This window comes from Podarcis liolepis (assembly GCF_965112155.1).
Source record: "Podarcis liolepis genome assembly, chromosome: 2".
NCBI lineage: Eukaryota > Metazoa > Chordata > Lepidosauria > Squamata > Lacertidae > Podarcis > Podarcis liolepis.
In genome coordinates, this window is record NC_139555.1 from 97,176,043 (window position 1) to 97,190,738 (window position 14,696).

Sequence of the window (14,696 nt, forward strand, 5' to 3'; positions counted from 1 at the left end):
CAAGTAATTAAGGAACAAAAGAAGAAAAGGCACACTAACCTGGGAACCTCCTCTCTGCCCAGAACGTTGAAGGCTATACACCACACCCCCTCAACAGTATTTATAGGAACTCAAACACTGAGATCCTGCTCTGTTCCAGTAACAAGAAGCCGAAAGCACCAGCCTGAAGATGACGAGTGAGACCTCGTCGAAACGTCGCCTAGACACCCCAACTCTTACACGGGAAGACACCCGAAGACACCAAAACCTGCATTCCTGTACCCGTGAAAATCTACGAAAGCAAATATATATATATATATATATATATATATATATATATATATATATATATATATATGGCTGGTTTCCTTCTGAAAGTTTATTCATACAAATTAGTACAGTTGGAAACGGAAAAGATTCCATTTGACTTCCAAAACATTCGGAAACCAAAGTGTGGCTTCTGATTGGCTGCAGGAAACTCTTTTGAATCCGATTTTTAAAAAAATGCTGCATCTCTTTCCTCTTCATTAAGAGATAGAGGCTATCCACAAACTATAATTCAAACAGCTCTAGATAGGGCTAAAAGAACTTCCAGACAGGGTTTGTTGGTATCGAAACCCAAGAATGAACAGAACAGGATTTTTGGTTCTGTAGAGTACAATTGTTTATCCTCCTCTATTGAAAGAGTTATTGGACAACATTGGCATGTCATCTCCCATATTCCAGGTTGTGAAAATTTGCCAGTTTTAGGCAAAAGGCAGACTAGATCATTTAGAGATGTTCTTACCCACACTGATTTATTAGAATATCATAGTGAGGATCCTCATATATTGGTGAAAGGGCATTATAGATGTGGTCACTGCACACGTTGCAGATTTGCGTTGCCCGTAAAATCATTCACTAATACAATGAATGGACAAAAGATTGTCTTGCAACAGTTCACAAATTGTTCTACTAAAAACTGTGTATATTGCCTCCGCTGCGCTTGTGACCTGTTATATGTAGGCAGTACCACTCGTGTAATTAAGACCAGAATTTCTGAGCATACGTCCAAAATACGTAATATACAGTGGTACCTCGGAATGCGAACGGGATCCATTCTGGAGCCCCGTTCGCATCCTGAATAGAAGGTAAGACACGACTGCATGTCTGCGTGTGCACGGGTCGCGTTTTGCTGCTTCCACGCATGCACGTGATGTCATTTTGAGCGTCTGTGCATGCGCAAGTGGTGAAACCCGGAAGTAATGCGCTCCGTTACTTCCGGGTTGCCGCGGAGCATAACTTGAAAACGCTCAACCTGAAGCACATTCAACCCGAGGTATGACTGTATGTCTAGATGCCCCATTAGCCCAGCATTTCCAGCAAGCAGCCCATACAGAGAATGATCTGAGTTTTTTTTATCTTGTGGACCTTCAAAAAACAACCTTGTAGAACTGTAGGTATACGAAGAGCCTTGTTACAAAAGGAGTATAAATTAATATTTCAATTAGGAACCTTGTATCCAAACGGTTTGAATACTGAATTCGACCTGGGATGCTATGTATATTTGTATACTGTTGTTTGGTTGTAACAGAAAAGTGATGCTGCACTTTCAACCATGTAATCATGTGATTGATTCTATACACCTGTATTGTATTTAACTGTTTGTTATGAGTCTGAACACTAGCTGTGCCTGTGAATACCTTCTTTATCCTGAGTAAACTGTTTTGTATGATTGGGTAAGGTATAGTAATAGACTGATATTTTCTAATTTTTATGGTTTACCACACATTGTAATTGGAGTGCTATTTTGTATCATGCAGCTTTTCGGACTGATGAAGCGTGTAGTGAAACCTGTAATATATCTGGAGAACAGGTCTGCTTTTGCCCACTTGCGTCATTCTCACCAGGGTGGTGGCTTTGGTTTGCCTTCCCATGATTGATCCATGTACACGGCTTTGTGTTTCCAACTCAAGGCCCATTGAAGAACATCTCATCCAGTTCAAGCTTTGAAAAACAGCTTTGAAAAACTTTTTCATATTCTCCAGTGTGCTACTCTTGCCGTTGTGGCGGCACGGGGTTGCCGTTCCGTGATTGGACTTACGCTACTTGCTGAAAGGTTCATTTATTGAGTCTGTATAACGTTTACTGTACATGTAACTTAAGATAGAGTTGTACATTTATCCACTCCATGTTTACAGTATCTCCAGGCTTTGTCTTGCACACGGCACCTTAGTATGTTTGTTGTTTGAATGGTTATAGCCTATCTCTATTCTAGCTATTATTCTAGTAAATTTGGTTTTATATTTATAAGCCAGTTTGTGGTGTTTTGTTTTGTTGTATGATTATCACTGTCACCACATTTGAAACTTGGTGTACATATATTTTGGGAGTTGGAGTCCAACAATATCTGCACGGTGGTTGCACCATATTGCATCGCCGAGGTCTTTGAACTCCGGGGTGATTGGCAGGCTCTGGGGGTGATTGGCAGGCAACCACTCTGACTACCACCTGCCTTAACGTGTGTGACCCGATCCCACTGAAAAGTATCACCGGAGGCCGCCGGAAAGTTGTCTGAGCGCAGCGCTTCTTCCGGACGGTCCAAGTCTTCGCTCAAGTCCGCAACTGGCACGTGGGCGAGACTCGCCTTTCCAGGCGAGGGCGAAGGAGGGTGGGGCTGCTCCTCCCTGGCGAGCCTCGGGGAGCCTCTTTGCCTATTCCCTGGGCGGCGTTGCTTTCTGCCAGGCGGCGAGCGCCGTGCGGGACCCTTTCCCGGCCGCTAGAGCCCTCCCTCCCTCCTTCCCTCCCTCCCTCCCTCCTTCCTTCCCTCTCTGGCGCAGGGCTGTGCCATCTCCGCCGAGCGTGCAGGAGCAGCATCCGCGCTGCCTGGGCAGAGGCGCAGCAGCGGCCGAGCGAGGCGAGAGGGTGGCCCGCGGCAGAGGCGAAGCGCCCGGGAAAGCAGCGCGGCCAGGCTGCGGGAGAGGCTTTCGGCGGCCGGAGCAGCCCGCTTTCTCACGTGCTGCTCCGAAGGGAAGCGAAACTCAGCGGCGCCGGCGGAGTTCCTGCTCCTGCAGCGGGGACAGGCGCGTCTCCTGCCCGCAGGAGCAGCCGCGACCAGAGCGCAAAGGTAGGCGCGTTTCCCCCGCTGCAAGAGGGACGCATTGTTGTCTAGTCTTTGGATGCGCATCCCTCCGCGCGTATGGAGAGGGATGGGGTGCCTTGTGCGCTCTCTCCATCTGCAGCGGAGAGAGACAGAGAGAGGAGCAGCAGCAGCAGCAGGAAGCCGGGAGCCCCAGTAATAGCCATTGTCAGTCGCAACAAGCTGCCCGCTCGACGCTTCCTCGGCTGCGCTCACGCCCAGCAGCGCCAGGAGGGCGGCGTTGGTGCAGGAAGGCTCCCTCGCTCGCCGGCTTGTTTTTCTCCCTCCCTGCCTGGCTGCCAGCGAAAGCTAATCCTCCGGGCTGTTTCCCCCGCGTCTGGGTGTTCCCAGGAACAAAGCTCAGAGACTAGGGCAGGGTGTCTGGCTGCGGGCACCCCGAGGCTACACTCGAGCCCGGCTGGAAGTTTGGGCGTGTGGATTATCATATTATCTGTGGCTTCCCCTCCCTGCCTTTTTCTCTCTCTCCCCTCCTCCTCCTTTTTCCTTCTGAATTTGTGAAAGCTCTCCTTCCCTCCTTTTTTGATTGGCAACGTGCAAAAAAACCCCAACAACCAAAGCACACAACCCATGTGCTTTGTTCTTCTGAGCGATCTGTGAAGAGTGACTGGAGAGCGAGCGAGAGATGGGATGTTTCATTGAGCAGCAAAGGAGTTACTTAGCTGCGTGTGGACTCGAGCCCCGAGGCTGGGATTGAAGGAGCACTTAAGCGTAGAATGGAGGCAACTTGTTCAGACCAGCCGGATTCTTTGGTTTGGGATGGAGGGGTGGGGGCAGGGAGGGGTGAGTGAGGACAGATGCGATGCTTAGAAGGGAATCTCCTCAAGCGATCAGTTGCTCAACCCACAAGCGGTGTGTTATGATAATACAAGAGTCCAAAGAGGGTTGCAGATTCAGGTGTCTCTCTGTCTCTCATGCACACAGACAGACATTGGCACTGCTTTCAGAGACTCCTCTGGCTGGGTGCTCCTGTCCAAAGAAGGCAGGAAGAGAGGAACTCCCTTGACAGCTCTCTGGGTGCAAATCTGGGCTCTAGAACAGTGTTTCCCAAACGTTTTTGGGCAACGGCACACCTGTTTACCGGGAAAAAATCTCGCGGCACACCACCATTAAAGCCCCGCCCCGTGACGTCAGCGCGCAGCGTCACGCCGGGAGGGACGCACAAAAGTGAAAGTTTTTTCCCTTCCCCTTGCCGGGGTGGGAGGAGGCAGCAGAGCGAGGGATTGAGGGACGGCGGCAGCGGCTGTTGTGGTGATGGCGGCGATAGCGGGCGGAGGAGGAGCCGTCGCCGGGAGTTGCTGCTGCTGCTGCTGCTGCTGCTGCCCGGACATGCCGGCCTCCTCCTCCTCCGCTGTCTCGCGCGCCTCCCTTTTGCGCGCGCTGCCCCGCCGCTCGGCACCAGCACCGCGGAGCCGCCCCCGGCTCGACGCGGATCCTCGCCGCCGCCCCGCCTCTCGCCGCCCGACTCGCCCGCCTCCCTCCCACGGCACACCAGCCGGTGTCTCACGGCACACTAGTGTGCCGCGGAACACCTGTTGGGAAACACTGCTCTAGAAGAGTAGAGGCGTCTCCCATTCCAAGAGTTCCAAGCTTTCCAGCATTCATCTGATTTGTTATGGGGGCGGCGGGAACTTGTAAAAGGGATGAGAGAGAGAGAGAGAGAGAGAGAGAGAGAGAGAGAAGCTCTTCAGGGTTAAATTTCCAAGAACATTCTCTTATCTGTGGGACTTAAGCTCTCTCTTATCAGGAGTAGGAAATGCCCAGAGAGGCTGCTGGTATTTTTGCTCTGAGCTCACAAGTGCCTGTAATGCTGCTGTGGCTTCCCATTGGGGTTTCATTTTGCTGGGCAAGATTAAAGGCCAGAAAGAAAGAAAAAAACTGGAGTGTGTGTTTTAAAGAGATTTTGATGGGTGGGTGGATTATATGAGTTTCAGTGGAGTAATGGACTAATCTATCCATTTTAAATTTGCAGTTGGGAAAATATATTTCTGAAGGCAGACACATACTTTATTCTCTGGATGATGCGCCCACGTGGTTTCAGTGATAGGCATAATCTTAGGAGAGACATCCTTTCTGTGTGTGATAGAAAGGAGAATGCCACTTTTTAGGAAGGTGCTTGGCACCTGCGATCTGTACTAACCAGGTGTAGCTGATGTGGTGCCCCCTGGGGGTTGTCGGGCAACAATTCCCCACACCTGTTACTAATGTTTGTATGAAAAACAATTCATTTTTTAAAAGATGAATAATCAAAATGGTTAATTACACTTGAATTACACTCACAATGTGAAGAGGTTTTTTTAAAGATTAAACTTAATAAATAATTATAGTAGTGTGTAAGCTAAGTTGTGGTCAGAAAATTCAAGCATTTTTTTTTAAATGACAGAATTATATTTGGCGTTATGCACATCATAGGAAGTTTCTACTTGAAGCCTAATAAAAAGTGCAAGATATAACGATCAGGCAGCCAACCACCTCCCTTTTCTGTAGCCTGTACAGCAGGTATGGGGGATCTGTGGCTCCAACTTCCATCAGCCCCAGTCATCATAGCCAGGGGTCAGGAATAATAGGGGTTATAGTCCAGCAACATTGGGAGGGCCACAGGTGCCCTACAGAGTGTAGAGAAACTAACAACCTACACACACGTATGCGGGTTTACTTAGATGTTAAACGCTCTGTGATGAAAGACTCCCTATCAGTGCAATGTCTATTAGGTTAGCCTCATTGAACTCAATTCAGTTTACTTCCAGGCGTATGCAAGCGTGCAACATTACGCTCAAATACTACCGACACTTACTTGGGAGTAAGTCTCATACTGGGACATACTTGTGACTGTATGTGGAGATGGTGCTGCACAAGAATGTTGATTTTAAAAAAGTACTTGATAACCAACTTAGTCAGGAGTACACACATCGTGCTTGCTTAATGTGTAACAAGTGAGTGACTATAAACATGTGGTGCAAGGAAAGTTTACGCACACACGCATGCACACACCCTGTCCAGCACAGGCAGTAAGCGCTATGAAACACAACGAGTAGACAGCTGTAGTACTCTGACAGCAACGTTTCCCACCTTTTCCCCTAAGGAAGCTAAAGTCCAACTGTGCTGCTCTGCTGATGTGCAAATGCTCGCATGCTATTTCTCTATTACAGCTCTGCAGATGCTGAGCAGATCAAAAAGATAAAACCTACCAACTTGAGATCCTGACTTTACTGAAGTTCTGATCTGGCTGGCCTTTTTGTGGTGTTTGTCGCACTGCCTTTCCTTTGTTCGTTTCCTCCCTCAGTTTCCTACAATAGTCCCTCTTCCTGCGTTGTTTTCTGTGTCCATTTCCCCTCTTTTGGCTTTTCTGTGCTATCTCTCTCCCAGTGGCGTAGCGTGGGGGGTGCAGGGGGGCCCGGCCGCACCGGGCGCAACATCTGGGGGTTAGGGTTAGGGGGCGCAAATCCACGGGTTAGGGGGCGCAAATCCACGGGTTAGGGGGCGCAAATTACTTGCCTTGCCCCAGGTGCTGACAACCCACGCTACGCCACTGCTCTCTCCTAATCACAAATGTGGTCATATCATGCTTCAGTATTGCATTCCACAGCTGCTCACCCCAAATTACACACCCTTCACATTTAAACCTGTTTAACAACCTTTAATATATAACCTTACAACAAGCCTATGACACTGAGGTCCTCTTCTGAGGGCCTTCTGGCAGTTCCCTCACTGCGACAAGTGAGGTTACAGGGAACCAGGCAGAGGGCCTTCTCGGTACTGGCGCCCACCCTCTGAAAATCCTCCCATCAGATGTCAAGGAGATAAACAACCATATAACTTTTAGAAGACATTTGAAGGCAAGCCCTGTACCAGGAAGTTATTAACGTTTGACGTTTCATTATGTTTCTGTATTCTGCTGGAAGCTGTCCAGAGTGGCTGGGGAAACCCAGTCAGATGGATGGGGTATAAGTAAAATGATGATGATGATGATGTAGGCTTGGCTGAGAACTAGTAACCACATCAAGTTTCCCCACTGAGTTTCTTGGCCAACAGAGATGTCAACCTAGGTCCCAGTTCAGCACTCTGACTGCTACACTAGCCCTATTCAGACAAATGTGTGAGGAAAGAAACTATGATGACTACAGCCACTATGGTGAAATACCATAACCCCTTCACAACTTGGTGGGGTGTTTACTGAGCACTTGGTAAGCTGGTGGTTGTAGCATCTTGCCAAACAGTGAGGTGGTTGTGTCCCTCCCAACCCCCAACCCCCCCATTCCTCCATTTCCTTGGATTTCTGTTCAGGCATGGACCTGAGGTAAAATTTGCCTCACAACCACTTTCCCAAATGGTTTCCAAGTTCACAGTGGTGTGTTTCAAATTAGGAAATCATCATTGCCACTCGTTCTGTGACTAGTTTAACTGAAATGTAATTTGTATATGGATTCCTGTATATATAAAAGTGGCATTTGAGTCCAAGAGAGAGACCTGTAAAAGGGGCTTACAGATTTTTGTTAATTGAGTATTTCATTGGAGCCAAATTTTAATTGGATTTTTGGTTGGAGTCAGAGTGGCAAATAACAAAACAATAACAATAATATATATATATGTTTTAAAAAGAATGGCAACCAACCAGATATCTTCACACAACTAATAATTTCAAAGTTGCCAGAAACAATATATTTCAATTTATGACACCATAATTCTGTTAGGCTTGCATGCCCCACTTCTGAGCAATGGAATGTTTTAGGGGTGCAAGGTTCAGTTTTCTTCGGAAAGAGGTTACATGAAGCTTGTTTCATATTGTAATATTTGAATTTATTTACAAATGTAGAAGGTGAGCCTAGGATACAGTCAGAGCCACAGAGTTAGGGCTTGTCCACATTTCAGCAGTATTTAGCTGTTCATCCATTTCCCCACCAATCACATTATACCAGAGTTGTCCACTCCCACATATATTAGAATTTGTTTATGAAGAGCAGCTTTGGTCTTTCCCATTCACACCAGCAGGTGCTCCATTGTGATTGTCCTGGCCTTCTAATTGGTTGATTCTATTATGGTAATTAGGTACCAAAAGGGCATGCACATATTGCACACCAATGGCTGCACACCCAGCTTGTTTGTTTGTTTGTTTGTTCTAAATTACCCACCCGAGAAGTGGCAGGCAATTTTAAATTTGCTTGTGCAGTTTTCTGGTTTTGTGCAAATCTGATCGATTTAAGGGGGGGGCGGTATTCCTCAGTTGATCCGATTTTGCCTGTATTAGATAAACCCAGATTTACAGGGGACATGCATCAAGATTGGTGTTGTTTGAGAGTAACATGTGAACTACACAAATTAAATGAGAAGGGTTTCAAAGACACAGTAAATTCCAGTGTGGAAGCTCCCAATCTTGTTATGAACCAGTAGATTTATAGTGCAGTCCTGTGCATGTATACTCAGAAGTAAGTTCCATTGTGTCCAACAGGACTTACTCCCTTGTATGTGTGTTTAGGACTGCAGCCTTACAGTGTAATCCTCCACATGTCTGCTCAGAACTAAGTCCCATTGAGTTCAATGGTACTTGCTCTCAGGTAAGTGGGTATAGGATTGCAAGCTTAAATTCACCTTTTCTTATTTATTTGCAAATATTATTACTAACTTCAAACTGGTTGCATTTGGCAAACTGTACATATTTTAGTTGTCTCATTATATATTGATGCGTAAGCAGATATCTAATTGTTATCTGTGCCGCTCCAAATGTGGGTGTTTTATGACTCTTTTTCTGAAATTGACTTTTGTTTGTGATTATTTCTAGGCTACGATAAGCCACTTAGAGATTTTCCTTGAAATATGAAGCAGTATATAAATTGCAAACATAATAATAATCACCAGCTGATCCCTTGCATTCGGCATGCTTCCGTTTCTCTGCCATTGCCTGAAAATATTAATGTCTTCCAGTGTTTTCTCTTTCCTCCTTCCTTGTGCTGGTTCCTTCTGAGGGCTTTGGCCAAATGAGAGATTTGGCCAGCAACTCTGGCCTCTCTCACCTAACTGAGCCAGGAGGATTAAGCTTGGTGCGCAGATGAAAAGTGGAGCGAGGCAGATGCATGATGAATAGAGAGACATTTGCAAACCTTGTTTAAGTCCCCATGGAATGGCTCCCTGCCACTTTGTTCTAATTTAAACTGATAAAGAGAAACGGGGGTACACAATCTGGGCGCTAATTAAACAGAGCATCAGCCAGGCCAGTAATTTGAAATAATCAAAAGCAGAAGCAGAACCAGCTTGTTAGTTGAAGCTTTTTAAAAACAAACAAAAACCAAAAAAAGTATTTGGATAAAATTGTGGCTTCATCTTTTACGGAGATGGCAAGCTTTATGTCTGGAGTGTGCTACTCAGTACTGTGCAGAATTGCATCCTCTGTGATTCACAGACCACACGTGACCGGCCTTTAAGAATGATTAAAATACAATGGACGCTCGGGTTGCAAACATGATCCGTGCGGGAGGCACGTTCGCAACCTGCAGTGCCGCGCCTGCACACGCGCGGGTCATGATTCAGCGCTTCTTTGCATGCGTAAAGTGTGATTTAGTGTTTCTGCACATGCACGAGTGCTGAAAGCTGGAAGTAACCCATTCTGGTACTTCTGGGTTCAGCGCGGTGCGCAATCCGAAAACGCGCAACCTGAAGCATCTGTAACCTGAGGGATGACTGTATGGGAATCTTCAAAAGATGCTTCCTAGTTTACTTTCTTCCATTGTTTTAATACGTGTCACAGAAATCCCCTTTCTGCTGGAACCCAAGCAAGCAAGAAAACAGCTCCCCCTCGCATTGCATTGCCAAGGTGCTTTCTGCTACTGAAAAAGTTACCTTGTGAGTTAAACAGAATGACTTACAGAAGCGTAAACTTAAAAAGAAAAGAAAAAAGTTACCGCTAATACTTAAGAGTGCCCTGAAATGCTGAGCACTTGTGGAAAAAACGATGACAATTGAGAATGGGACCTGAAAGCACAATGAGATGCTGCAGTTTCAATTATCTTTTTGTGTGTTCCCCCACCCTGCTTTCTGGCTTCTCCATCCATAATGATTCCTTGATCTCTTCAGATAAAATACGGTTACAAGTTGTGAGGAGGAGGAGAGAAATTGTCCGATACGATCTCTCTCCTGATAAATGATTTTGCCAACCACCCTCCCCTAAATTCGCCTCTGTCTACGATGGGCTGATATAGCAGTTGGCCAAACTCCTCCAGAGAACCTAGCAGAGCATAATTTTTGACCTTTCCTGGTTTTTCATATTATTGATTTTTAAATCTTCTTCAGCCCAAGCAAAGAAACTTGACACAGACCGTTTCTTGCGGAGAATTTACTAACCTAAGCAAATTAGAAAGTGTGTTGTTGGGGTCCCCGTACATAACGAAGGGCACTTGCCTCTTTTCCTTGATCTGTTTTTGTTTCAAAAAACTTAATGGCATTTTGAAAAAGAAAGAAAAAACACCACCCCCACCACTGATACTTTAACAATGTCTGGGACAAAAAAACATATATCCCAGTGACAAAAATATCAGTTGAACCCAGTGCTTTTTATGTACACAAAGAAAACTGTAAATGGGGAGGGGGTGTTCACTATCATATAAGTGACAACAGCCTAGAACTATATTATGCAATGAAAAGTATGCTTCACCCCAGGGGTCAGCAAACTTTTTCAGCAGGGGGCCGGTCCACTGTCCCTCAGACCTTGTGGGGGGCCGGACTATATCTTTTTTTTGGGGGGGGGGGAATAATGAAAGAATTCCTATGCCCCACAAATAACCCAAAGATGCATTTTAAATAAAAGCACACATTCTACTCATGTAAAAATACTCTGATTCCTGGACCATCCGCGGGCAGGATTGAGAAGGTGATTGGGCCGGATCCAGCCCCCAGGCCTTAGTTTGCCTACCCATGCTTTACCTTATTTGATAAGAAGAAGTTTTCTAGAAAGACTTAGAGGCATTTATTTGTTCAGATTTACAATAGCGTTAACACAAAACTATAAATAAAACAGTTTAAATCCACAAAACTGTTAAAAAGTAAGTATATATATTATCAACAGAACACATACTACAGTGGTACCTCGGGTTAAGTACTTAATTCGTTCCAGAGGTACATTCTTAACCTGAAACTGCTCTCAACCTGAAGCACCGCTTTAGCTAATGGGGCCTCCTGCTGCTGCTGTGCCGCCGGAGCACGATTTCTGTTCTCATCCTGAAGCAAAGTTCTTAACCGGAGGTACTATTTCTGGGTTAGCGGAGTCTGTAACCTGAAGCGTATGTAACCCGAGGTACCACTGTATCAGTAAAGCTTCTAAAACGAGTGTAGATAACTAAATAATATGTTCGGGTGGGCATGATGAGATAAAATTGCTCTTGGCAGTTGTCTGCAACACTACAGCAAGGTTGTCTGCCCATAGCCAGTATAGGGCTGCCATTCTACATACACTGGGAGGTGAATTCCGAGGGCTTTCTTTCAAGAAGACATGCATAGGATTTCACTCATTGTTTGTCTCTGGCATCTGCCAACCTGGGTAGCCAATGTGGTTCGTCTCCCCCCCCCCCATGTTGTTGGAGTCCCACCAGCCAGCATGGCTAATGGTCAAGGATGATGAGCATCTTCCGGCGGCCTGCGCTAATCTGTGATCTCTTGCCCCTGGACAAGGAGCTTCTACTTTAACAATTTTCAGTTGTAATTGTGAATGCTGCAAGTCCAGAGAAGCAGGATGTTTGGAACAGGCACTAAATAAATTGCATCTGTTTGGTTAAAATAAAAATGGCATGCCTGATAAAGTATTAATTTAAAAGGAGAAGGGTGTGGAGAAGATTGCGCATCTCTACTTCCCTGGGATTCTGTTTGTGTATTTAAAAAAAAAATAAACAAGTGCAAGGGAGCGACAAAATTAATTTCCTAGAGATGAAAATGGAAATTGGAATGATGTATCTTCAAGTACTCTGACAAAGCGAGACTTGGCCTCCGCCCAAATACAACCTAATTGAGATTTTTTAATATTGCTTCCTCGATGCCCTATAACTGCAGGCAGGGAAGTTACAGATTGACTAAGATTACAAAAAAGTCATCTCCAAGTGGGTGACTGATAAGTTTGTTTAATTTATATTTTTTGAGATCATTTGCATAATTTTACTACTGTACGGTAAAACACTTTAAAAAAGAAGAAGCTGCTTCATAGGAGGGAATGTCATGTCCAAATTAATTTTATATACAGTTTGTTCAGGAAACCTAATTGGAACTTTGAGAACAAATATGCCCACTATCAGAGAGAGCTTAGTGAAAAGCAAGGTTTTTAGAATCTGGAAACAGGGACATGGTTCAGTTTCCAGGGGCCTCAATCCTAACCACACTTGCATGGGAGGAAGCCCCATTGAATTCAGTAGGATTTACTTCGCAGTAGACAAGGTTAGTATTGAAGTTAAAGCTTCAGAAAGGTGTGTTGGTATAGGCTTCCAGTCTTTGGTCTAGTGATTATGGGGTAGAAGAAATAACTAGTTTTCGGAACTAGCTTGGAAACTGAAATATGCTCTTGACAGGAGGCTGTGGGGAGGGAGGGAGCAATTTTTTATTTGAGTCCAGGATGCAGAACCTGTGCGGTTTTAACATGGCCCTCAATATTCTTTCCCTGGCCCTCAAGAATGTCCTCAGGACACACCCTCTCTTCCCAGCCATGCCCATGACTTTCTCCGTATCCTCCTCAAATGTTTTTGCCCGGCTGGAATGTGTCCTGGCTGGCAATGTTTCTTGCTGGCCTGGATGGAGAGTAGAAAGAGGCATGTACAGAACTCATATTGCTGTACGAACGTAGGTGCTGCATTCATTTCTCCACTCACTTTTGCCCCTGGCCCTGTCGCCCACTGAGATATGGCCCTCAGAAAATTCCCCAAGAAAGAATGTGGCCCTAGGGTTCATCGCCCCATCTGTAGTTCCAGGTACTGACTCCATTGTAAGGATTTGCACAGTAGAATTAAAGGAATGGTTGTGGGTGAGAGTAGCTGTTGTCAACTTCTACAAACCAGAGGAATCAAAGGTGGTGCCTTTCAGCCTAACTTGTGCCAGATAATCCCATTTTACAAATTAGGGACCAGGGAGGCAAAGCCTTTTTCCATGTTAGGATCTATAGTACCTATTAACTGTTTTATTTATAATGTAATTCAATATACACAGTTTTTCCATCCATCACAAGGTTTCCCAAACTTGGGCCTCCAGTTGTTTTTGGACTACTGTTCCCATCATGCCTGACCACTGGTTTTGGGATGCAACATTTTGGAACGTAGTCCAACAACAACTGGAGGCCCAAGTTTGGGAAATACTGATCCATTAGGATGCATAAGGGGCCTTAGCAACAATATAAAACATTTCATTAAAAGCAGATGCATGTATAGCCAGAGGTGGAGAACCTGTTGCCCTCCAGAAGTTGTTGGAGTCCAGTTCCCATTAGCTCCAGCCAGCTTGGTCAAGAATAATGGGAGTTGTTGTCCAGCAACATCTGGAAGGCCACATATTCCCCATCCCTGATATAGTACAATGAGAACTTGAAAAAGCATAGGAGCAGAGAATAAGCAGAATCATAAACTACTGTCTAATGAAAGCTCAGTGGTGTGTACTTCTAGAATGATGCTTAAATTTGTCCCTTAGCCCATCCTTGCACTCTTACAAAGCAGTGGTTAAATGTTGCACCATTGTCTATAAAATCACTTCTGGCTATATATGACCTTGCTTTCTGCACATCACCCACTTTCTTTCTTGGCTTAATACCAGCTGTTGATGAATGCGCCAGATTCTCAACAGGCCCTTTTAAAATAAGTGATGCAAGCAACACACTTTCACAACATGCTCGTAACTTTATTTGCTTCCTTTTCTGCAAAATCTTGCATTTGGGAGAAGAGGTGGGAGGTGGTCGTGAGTGCTGTTCAGCAAACCCTGGAAATGGGGAATGAATGTTTTCCAGCTTTGATTTGCGTAATGTGCCTGTTGCCTTCTTCTTGAAGGGGAAGTGGTTTCTCGTATTGAGGATAATCAAGTATGAATCTATTGTGTAGTATACAGTGGGAACTTTTGGATTTCTTCCTAACTATTGCTCTGTTTTAAAAAATACACTGAGTAGGGTGTTGTTGTTGTTGTTGTTTTGCAGTTCAGTGGCACTCTATTACAAAGAGTAAATATATATATAGATATTGGTGGTTAGAAACCCACATTCAATATCATCACCACCCTGGCAATTTGTAGGGCCTTAGCACCATGGGGCACCAACATAGGGTACCATTACAGAACCTTGGAGAGCTCCAGGCAATCAACAGTGTTCTGACAATTTCTGAGACTGAACCATTTTATTCCTCCAGGGCTCTGCCTCTTACCTGAAGAGTGGAAGGTCTTAAAAGGGCAGCCCTCTGGCTTGGAGCCTACCACTCCCAGTCTTGATTAATTTCCCCAAGGCTCATTGACTGCACTGAAAGTGGCAAGGGAATGTGTAGGATTCCTGATGCCGAAGACAGCTGCTCTAGAAGAGCAGGCTTAGGGATTGTTGACTCTGGAGACACGATTCGGACGTCCTTGGTTCAAGGGCTGTCAGCTTGGG

General features: G+C 45.4%; 1 protein-coding gene across 2 annotated transcripts in view; it reads left to right on the top strand.

The window, feature by feature from the left end:
• Nucleotides 1–2,626: 2,626 nt before the first annotated feature.
• The window catches only part of FRMD4B (FERM domain containing 4B), a 243,354-nt gene continuing 231,284 nt past the window's right edge, over nt 2,627–14,696 (top strand). Inside the window, exon 1 of one of the 2 annotated variants that reach the window (XR_014522917.1) lies at nt 2,627–3,085. The gene's annotated coding sequence lies outside the window, so the exon portion shown is untranslated. The remainder of the gene's footprint in view (nt 3,086–14,696) is intronic. The other variant, XM_083491339.1, reaches the window with a different exon arrangement.